We start from the raw sequence: 10281 nt of genomic DNA, 5'->3' as shown, positions 1-10281 counted from the left end.
TGAGAGGAGCAAAGAAGAAGGATGGTGGAGGGGAAAGTGGCAGGGAATAAAGAAATAAGACATGAGAGGTTGTTAGGAGTAAGTAGATTAGATTGAAGGAAGGAAGCAGGGAGAGGGATGGATATGTGATACAAAGAGAGTAGAGGAGTAAGAAGAGGAAAAATAAGAGAGAGGGAGAGGTGGGTGGATGAAATAAATAGGGACCGTGGAGAAAATGAAGCTGGAGTTGACAACAAACGGATCGACTCAAAGAGAGAGACGGGTCTGGAGAGACTCAAAGAGAGGGAGATGGACTTAGAGGAAGCAAACACAAAACAAGAAAAGCAAAGGGAAGTTAGAGAGTGTAGCGGGATGGTGAGAGAGGAGCCTGAGAGAAATAATGAGAGTCCCTTACCTCCCACAAAGACAGCCATGTCTGCCCCTAACTCCCCCTTCTCCTCCCCCCCTCCCTCTCTGTGGCTGCTCCTTTCATGCTGTCACACTGTGAGTGTCTGAATAGCCTTTTATTATTCAACAGTCTGGGCAGGTTGCGGGGTCACGGCATGGCCCGCCACCCTGCCACCGGCAAACATCCAAACACACTCTCAAACGTGACCCCGGCGCGCATTCTCACACACAAAAGGGAGCTATTTGAGATTGCTAAAGATTGCATTATTGATGCAATCTTTTGGGTTTGCTGTTTTTTTGTGTGATTTGGGGGTATTTTTTGTGTTTTTGTAATTTTTTCATTTTTTTGTTTTTCGTTTCTTTTTTTATATTTTTGTGTTTTTATGTGTGTGTTCTGTGTGTTTTCATGTGGTTTTTTGTAATTCTTTAGTGTCTTTTTTATTCCTGTTTTTTGTAATTTTGTGTGTGTGTGTCTTTTGTTTGTTTTTTATATTTTTTTTGTATGTTTTTTATGTGGGTTTTTTTGTATTTTTTTTGGTTTGTTTTTTATTTGTGTTTTTCCTAATTTTGTGTATGACTTTTGTATTTTTGTGTTTTTTGTGTGTTTTTCATTTGTTTTAGTTTTTTTTTAATTTGTGTGTTTTTTTCTGGTTTTTATGTGTGTGTTCTGTGTGTTTTTATGTGTTTTTTGTACATTTTTAGTGTGTTTTTATGTGTGTGTTTTTGTATTTTTTATTTGTGTTTTTCATAATGTTGTGTGTGGTTTTTATATTTTTTTGTGTGTGTTTTTGCGTGTTTTTTTGTGTTTCAAAATCTTGATCCAGTAAGTCAAAATGACAAAATAATAATCAGGTGAAGTTTTGCTGAAAAAGATGACACCAGCATGGCATGGTGACTATTATTTAAGTTGCAGGCAGAATGAGAAAAAGAGTCAAAAACCACCAAAAAGAGCTATTTGCGGATTGCAAAACACACACAAAACTGCGAAATGGCGCCTGTTAAGCACTCAAATGCGACGCTAACGTCAGCCGCGCCGAGCTGACAACGTGTGACAGTCCCTGATGCATTCATTATAACACTTGTCCACCCCTTGTTAGCCTACTATATCTATCTGTCCGATGCATCTGCAGCGCCGGGAGATAGCACCCTGGCATTTTCCCCGAGCGTGAGGCCGCGTCTGCGCTACGTGTGAAGGTATATGTCTGTTTGTGTGTGACAGGAGGAAAACAGAGATAACAGTAGCCCCGTGGTATCAGCTCCATCTTATCTCCTACACAGCCAGAAGCAGGTATACAAGCTAATTGGAAAGTGCCAGACACACAGTAGACTGGTGAAACACACGCTCACCTTTCCAGCGAGTGAGGCAGACGAGAGAATTGGCAGCTGGAGAGAGAATAAGAGAAGCAGGGAAGAAACAATTGATGGGAGAGACCGGGATGATACGGCGAAAATGAGACAAAAGGGAGAAGAAGAAGTGGAGGGAGGAGTGACAGAACAAGAGGAAGAGATAGAGATGGAGATAGAGACGCGGAGGGAAAATTGTAGGGAAGACAGCAGAGCTCGCAGATACAATATCACCGAGACAAACGGTAACTAAGGCACAGTTCACTTCTGAGATAGCGCAGGTTTGTGCCTATTCTGTCTGTAACTGTATTGTCAGCACTGAGCAGAGGGAAAATAGGAAAACAAATAGCATCTCCTGCATTACGCCACAGTGTGTGGCTCTTTCCACTCCACTTGGTAATGAGTCACTCCGTCAAATCCTGTCTCAAATGCCAGGCCCGACGTATTTACAGTGTGACATCTCGGCCCGTATACTCTCCCTGTGATGTGTTTGCAATAGATGTCACAGTCTATCCGAAAAAAAGCAGCTCGGATGAGCCACACACATCACAGTTGACACACACGGTGACTAACGGGGCTCCAGACGCTGCACCCTTGGCCCTCTTTGGCTAAAGAGTGCCCCAATGGGTGAATTATATCTCAGTAGATTATATTGTACTAGTGCAGTGCATGTAGGAAGTATGTATTCATATAGTGGGAGATTAAGTAGATTTTTCAATTCTGGCCAAATTAGTTTGTGTGTGAAAGTGGGATGTACAATGAGAGGTAATACTCTTGCGTAGTGTTAACCCTCTGGAATCCATGGAGAGGACAGGAGAGGCTGGAAAAATCACTATACTTCAATATGTACAATATGTGAGGAAAACTTTTGATAATTTTGTGGGGGTTTTTTAGTCATTTTGTGTCATTTTTTTGTCATTTTTTGTAATTTTTTTGGTCATTTTGTGTGTTTTTTTAGTCATTTTGTGTCTTTCTTTGGTCATTTTTTAGTCCTTTTGTCCTTTCAAAACACTATCATGCTCAATAAAGAATTTTAAATGTTGCAAATGTGAACAAAGTTTGCAAATATAACATATGAGAGGGTTACATCCAGTTCTATCATTTTATACTAAATACATTTGACTTTGTCTCCAGTTTTACTTATCATTTTGTGTCATTTTTTGGTCATTTTGTTGTTAAAATGAATGAATAATTATCAGGTCATATAGGTGAGGTTGTGCTGAAAAAACTGATACCAAGATGGCATGGTAAACTGTTATTAAGTGGAAAAATTATTTAAATTTGTATTTAAAAAAACAGAGAAAATAGCCCAAAACTCCAAAGGGTTAAAGGGGAATTCCAGGATGTCTGAACTTGGTGTATTTCCCATAAATGGGGCCATTGTGATTTTCTGGGTTGGACTGATTTTGCACTTCATTCAACAAGGACTCATTCAGTGCCACCAATCCAATGCAGGGTAGCTGTTATTTGATAGTGCTGTTGCACATTACACTGATGACTAGAATGGCACTCCTAAAGCACAATCCTCTGCCAAAGCCAATGGAGCCTCATGTTCTCCCTGGATCGCCCCGTTTACTGAGTTTGAAAGTCATTCTTCCGACTTTAGTTTGTTTGTGAGCTTTGAGTCATAACGTGGAAACTACAAAGAAGATTTGTTCTACTTTATTGCCCAGCAGGTTGAAGCACTGTGATAGCTGTCAGTAGAAAAAACGTTGGCGGAGGTAATAAAAACTGGTTTCACATGACATTTTTAAAATTCAGTTGTGAGTCTATGGGCAAGAAGTGCATTTTAAGAGGAAATACAGAAAACTTTAATTTTGTAAGGTAAGGGTAGTGTTTTTATGAACACCACCCCCACATGTCGTAAAGATCTTGATCTGGCTGCATGTGTTAAAGAGTATCATATTTCTCTTATTAAACACACTTGTTTGCAGGATACATATACATACAGTCATGGAAACAATATTAGACCGCCCTTGTTTTCTCTATATCTTGTTTATTTTAATCCCTTGTACAAGTAAAGTTTCAGATTTCAGATTTGTCTTTTCTTAGATTGTTTATTTTCTATCTTTATCTTAAAGATTGTGTGAAACTTTGCGGCTGTAACAAAGAAATTTCTCCACTGTGGGATTAATAAAGTCAAATCTGAATCTGAATCTGAAGTTACATCTGTTTGGACAAATATAATGACAAAAAACAACAAAAAAGCTCATAACAGTTTATTTTAAGAGCTGAGATCTAGACATTTCCATGGTTTCTTTGATAATGATTTTGGTGTTTATCAAGAAAAACATGGGAAATTGTATTATTTAAGTTGCATATACAGGCAGAATGAAAAAGAGTCAAAAACCAACAAAATAGCCCCAAACGCCATAGAGTTAACATGCACAGAGATATTACAGTGTGAATGGGATTGCCCCGTTTCTTATATAAATTGAGTCATTCCCCTCAAAATGTCTGTTAGTGTTTCCTGCCCCACGTTATCCAGCTAAATAATGTTTTCCCTCGCTGTATTTCCATTTCTCACTCTTTCAATCACATGAGTCATGATGGTTTATCTCCTCAGAATAAATCATCAGAGGCTGAGCAGGCGTAGAAGCAGGTGAGAAGTTGTGATAATGGTTATTGATTAGCACGCTGTGTCCTGTCTTGTTTTTATTACAGATGAAAGCTGCGGCCCCTCCGAGGCAGCCTCGTGTGCTCGCTGGAGAGGAATGTGTGGGAGAAAGATGTTAAATTGGAGGTAGCTATAGCTATATATAAAAGTAATCAAGCGTGAACAAAAGCTGCTGTTGATGATGATGTGGTGCATGTGGGAATTAATTTGGCTAATTATGATGGATGCTTGTTTAGCTGCTGTTTAAAAAAAAAAAGAGAGGAAATGCAGAGGGCAGGATTATCACCAAAATATGCTTTTTCTGGATTCATTTTGAAAGCGTTATTGTGTGTAACCTTACTTTGTAACAGCATGTGTTTGGTTATTTTTGGTAATTCTGTGTCTTCTTTGGTCATTTTGTGTCTTTTTTGGTAATTCTGTGTCTTTTTTGGTAATTCTGTGTATTTTTCTGGTAATTCTGTGTATTTTTTGGTTAATTCTGTGTATTTTTTTGGTAATTCTGTGTCTTTTTTGGTAATTCTGTGTCTTTTTTTGGTAATTCTGTGTCTTCTTTTGGTAATTCTGTGTCTTTTTTGGTAATTCTGTGTCTTTTTTTGGTAATTCTGTGTCTTTTTTGGTAACTATGTGTCTTCTTTGGTCATTTTGTGTCTTTTTTTTTGGTAATTCTGTGTCTTTTTTGGTAATTATGTGTCTTTTTTTGGAATTCTGTGTCTTTTTTTGGTAATTCTGTGTCTTTTTTTGGTAATTCTGTGTCTTTTTTTGGTAATTCTGTGTCTTTTTTGGTAATTGTGTGTCTTTTTGTGGTAATTGTGTGTCTTTTTTGGTAATTCTGTGTCTTCTTTGATCTTTGTGTGTCTTTTTTGGTAATTCTGTGTCTTATTTTTTACTAATTATGATGGATGCTTGTTTAGCTGCTGTATTTTTAAAAAAAGAGAACATGCAGACGGCAGGATAATCAACAAAATATGCTTTTTCTGGATTCATTTTGAAAGCGTGATTGTGTGTAACCTTACTTTGTAACAGCATGTGTTTGTTTTTTCGCCTGCTCTCCTCCGCTGCCTTTGATGAGGCCCCTGGGAGCGACGGTTTGCACTTCAGCAACATGTTTTCTCCTCCCTTGTATCGGAGTTTGTCGAAACTAAAACCATGAGAGAGCCTCGTTGCCATTTGCTGTTTATTTGGCACAGGGTAAAGCTCTGATGTGAATTAATTGCTTGTTAGCCGAGAGGAGCCAATAATAACAGACTAGGAGTGATGCAGACTTGACAAGACTCGTGTGATGATTAGCCACGCTGATGAACGTTTCCTTTTTACCGCCATTCATGTGCTGCCGATCATTTTTTTTATAGCAGATGAATTTTAATGAAGGAAATTGCATTTTTCATTAGCATTTTTTCACTTAACCCATTAAAGCCGGGAAAGCCGATACGTTGTTTTGTAGTATTTGTATTTTTTTTTTCCAACAATTTTCGGTCTCTTGGCCAATGAAATGCATCAGAATACATTGGGGGAGTGTCGCAATGCAACATGGGACTTTTCCAGAACTTTGAAATCATCACCAAAAAAAGACACAAAATGACCAAAAAGGACACAGAATTACCAAAAAAAGATACAAAATTACCAAAAAAAGACACAAAATTACCAAAAAATTATCAAAAAGACACAGAATTACAAAAAAAGACACAAAATTACCAAAAAAGACACAAAATTATCAAAAAAAGACATAAAATTACCAAAAAAAGACACATAATTACCAAAAAAGACACAAAATTATCAAAAAAAGACATAAAATTACCAAAAAAAGACACAAAATTACCAAAAAAGACACAAAATGACCCAAAAAGACACACAATTATCAAAAAAGACATAACATTTTCCAAAAAAGACACAAAATTATCAAAAAAGAGGTTCAGAGACTTCAGGTTTTTGGGGCTTATTTTAAAGTCGCCCAAAGGTTTTCCAGGCATTTTTTCCAGGCGTTTTAGGCCTTAATGGGTTAAGTGAAAAAATGCACACTGGCCCATCCACAGTAAAATTGGTTTGGAACCACCGCTGGGGGAGTTTAAAAGGTAAGGGTGGGAGGGGGGTTAGAGGGGAGAGTGGAATTAGACGCGGGGGGAAACAAAGAAGGAATTGAAAGAGTTGAGAGGAGAGAAATGAAGGGATGTGTGGGAGGGAGAAGCGTAGGAGTGAAGGAAAAGACGAGATGGCGACTTCTCCTGCGTACCCTCTGGCCCCTCAGATGTTCATGATTAAAACCTCTTTCCACTCTCATTCACACACTCCACTTCTCACCTTTGCTTAATGAAAACACAACTCCGGATTGATTTGTGACAACCTTGAGAGTGCTGGGAAGTGTGTGCGTTAGGTGTGGCTTCCCTTGTGTGTGTGTGTGTGTGTGTGTGCAGTATCCATTAGTTATACACCAGCTTAGCTGCACCTGAGCTCCTGTTGATTTGGTTTGAAAAAAAAAAAAAGCACCTTGGAAAAAGGTTATTCAAAGTGGGGAGATAAAGTGGATTTAGACAATCATTTCTTTGCTGGGAGGCAGCGTTGTTACAAACATGAACAAATTGACCACATATTTCACAAGCTGTTGGACTCCATTGAGGGAATGCTTAACATGGTGTTTCAGGTTTATGTGGGGGGATTTGGGACAGGATCCAAACAGCGAACAGCAAATGTTCAATCAGCTCAGCAGGCAGCCAGGGCTGCAGAGGGAGAGGGAAGGGGAGGAACGCTCGCAACGGATGACTGGAAAGACAGACGAGGAATAGAAAATGGACAAAATATGGAAAAGTTGACGGATGGAAGGATGGAGAAATGACATCCCGTGAAGTGTAACCAATTTTAGACAATTTAACTCCTCATTCTCTTGGCAATTAAAGTGGAATTTCCGGCGTTTCGTTTGATTTCATCGATTTTTATCACCTCACCTGAGAGCATTCGTATCGATGCATGTTTTACATTACTGTCAGATTACTGCCAATCACTCAGAGATATGGGAGACATCGCCAAGAGATTATCCGTCAAAACCTGTCATTTACTCAACTGTTAGCTCATCCACGCTTATTAGCATGGACAGCATTAATTTCTTTGATATTATAATGGTTTTATGAAGAGAGAAAGATCAAATAAATGTCAAGGAATGTATAATTTTATATGCAAAGTGATTAGAGACGTGTCAGTAAACTTAACGAACTGCAAAATGAGCATTCAGTTGCTCCGCCCCATTGTGTGATAGGCCTACACCTGGTCAGAAACACAAGTCACTCTGGATTTACACCCTGACTCATCTCATCTGTAAGTCTATTCAGCCTACCTATCTTTAGGAGTTTTAAAGTGCGCTACAAGGTTCGATTTTCCAATAATATTCAAATAGTTTCCAGCGAATATCAATGTTCAATGTGTGTGTGCTGGATGGTGTGGTACCTTATGAAAAGTAAGTGTTTTATGGAGTTGCCGACGAATACATACTTCTTACGGGCACTGCACTCGTCTGATGAAAAACAATGTTGTAAAAGGGACCAAATAAGACACTAATGACCAAAATGACACAAAATGACCAAAAAAAGACACAAGATGGCCAAAAAATGACACAAAGTGACCAAAATAAGGACACAAAATGACAAAAAAAAGACACAAAATGACTAAAAAAGACACAAAGTGACTAAAAAAAGGCACAAAATGACTAAAAAATGACTCAAAATGACAAAAAAAATACACAAAATGACTAAAAAAGACACAAAGTGACTAAAAAAAGGCACAAAATGACTAAAAAATGACTCAAAATGACAAAAAAAGGCACAAAATGACCAATAAAAGACACAAAATGACTCAAAATGACTCAATATGACCCAAAAAACACAGAAAATGACTAAAAAAAGACTAAATGACCAAAAATTAGCAAAAAAAAGATACAAAATGATAAATAAAAAAAAAAAATACAACTGAATGCTTATTTTGCAGTTCGTTGAGTATTTTTTTTTGTAATCATTTTGTATCGTTTTTGGTCATATTGAGTCTTCTTTTAATCATTTTGATTTCAAAGTTCTGGAAAAATCCCAGAGGAGGTCCAAGGAGGGGCCAGTGTTTAATCAGAGGGGCACATTAGCACATTACAAAATGGCAAAGATGATATTTAAGCATTCAAAACCTTTATTATAGCTGATTCAAAAATCTAATTTAAGTATATTTGGAAGATACAAATACATTGAGAAACAATGAGACTCACCAACAATAAAAACATTTTTGTATGACAATGACATTTCTCATTTTTGTGCAGAATCACTTTTTTATTTTGAAAGTGCAGTACAGTCAGAATGATCTTCATATATATATATATATATATATATATATATATATATATATATATGTATGTATGTATTATACACAGACACACACACACAATATTTTATTGCACAATTAAACTATTATACAATATACACATTATGGGTTCCTTTTGTGTACAATGAGATATTGTTTGAACAAAAAAAGGTTACAACTGTTCCATTGTTGATCGTTATAAATTGATCATTTTATTATTAATTTGACACAGGGGCCACAGCAGGGGCCAAAGGCTCCTTCACAGGGGCAGTGGCCCCTGGAGGCCCCTGTGTAGAACCACCACTGAACTCCCCCCTCAGCTACTTCTACACTTTCGACCCCTTTCCTCCTCCCTCCCTCCCTTCCTTACCTCCCTCCCTCCATCCAGGCTTTTATCGAGCCCGAACATATTTCAACTTTTGCCTCCACCTTTCCACGCTCCCGTCGCTTCATCATCCCTCTTTCCCTCGCTCCTTCAACCCTTTCCATTCCTCGTTATCATGCTCACCCCCGCCCCATCCACCACCCTCATCCGTTCCTCCATTCCACAGCTGCCAGCTCTCAGAACCGCAGGAACCGTAAATCTGGTGCAACCCCAGGAAGTGGGTCACAAGGGGACACTTAAACATGTAACACTCTAGTGAGGGCCTAACCCCTGCCGCAAAACCGGCTCATGCGTGTGTGCGCGTGCACTTTCTTGAATGTCTCTTCTGTGGGGGTTTTTTTTTAATTCTGTCTTCTCATTTTGTGTCTTTTCTGGTCATTTTGTGTCTGTTGTTGTGTCTTTTTTACTTATTTTGTCTCTTTTTTTGTCATTTTGTGTCTTCTGTGGGTTTTTTTGGTTATTCTGTCTTCTCATTTTGTGTCTTTTTTGGTGATTTTGTGTCTGTTTTTGGTCATTTGTGTCTTTTTTGTGTCTTTACAGGTCATTTTGCGTCTGTTGTTGTGTCTTTTTAAGTTATTTTGCGAATTTTTTCATCATTTTGTCTCTTCTGTGGGTTTTTTTTTTGTTATTCTGTCTTCTCATTTTGTGTCTTTTCTGGTCATTTTGTGTCTGTTGTTGTGTCTTTTTTAGTTATTTTTGTGTGGGGTTTTTTTTATCATTTTGTGTCTGTTTGTGTGTCTTTTTTAGTTAATTTGTCTTTTTTTGCATTTTGTGTCTTCTGTGGGGTTTTTTTTGTTATTCTGCCTTCTCATTTTGTGTCTTTTTTGGTAATTTTATGTCTGTTGTTGTGTCTTTTTTAGTTATTTTGTGTGTTTTTTTTGGTCATTTTTCCCTGCCGCAGAATCGGCTCATGCGTGTGCGCGCGTGCACTTTTTCGAGCACACACACGCAGGATTTTATGGATGTCTGGGCTTTTAAAACAGAGCGGTCTAAGTATAGGTCTGTGTTTTTACAGCTCATGTTCTTACCTCTAATCAATCCAAGTTGTGAAGGTTTGAAACAACAGAGGCTTTGTGTCACACAGACCAGGCAATGCTGCAGCACGTTCCCTATTTCTGGTTTCCTCCTACTTGAACCCACACCCATCAGAGTGTGGTGTGTGCCAGCAAGTCTCTTGAGCTACTTATGGTGTGTTTATATGTGTGTGTGTGTGTGTGTGTGT

This window comes from Centropristis striata, chromosome 1, assembly GCF_030273125.1.
Source record: "Centropristis striata isolate RG_2023a ecotype Rhode Island chromosome 1, C.striata_1.0, whole genome shotgun sequence".
Taxonomy (NCBI): Eukaryota; Metazoa; Chordata; class Actinopteri; order Perciformes; family Serranidae; genus Centropristis; species Centropristis striata.
The sequence above is the reverse complement of the archived record's forward strand: the minus strand, read 5'-3'. Positions refer to the sequence as shown.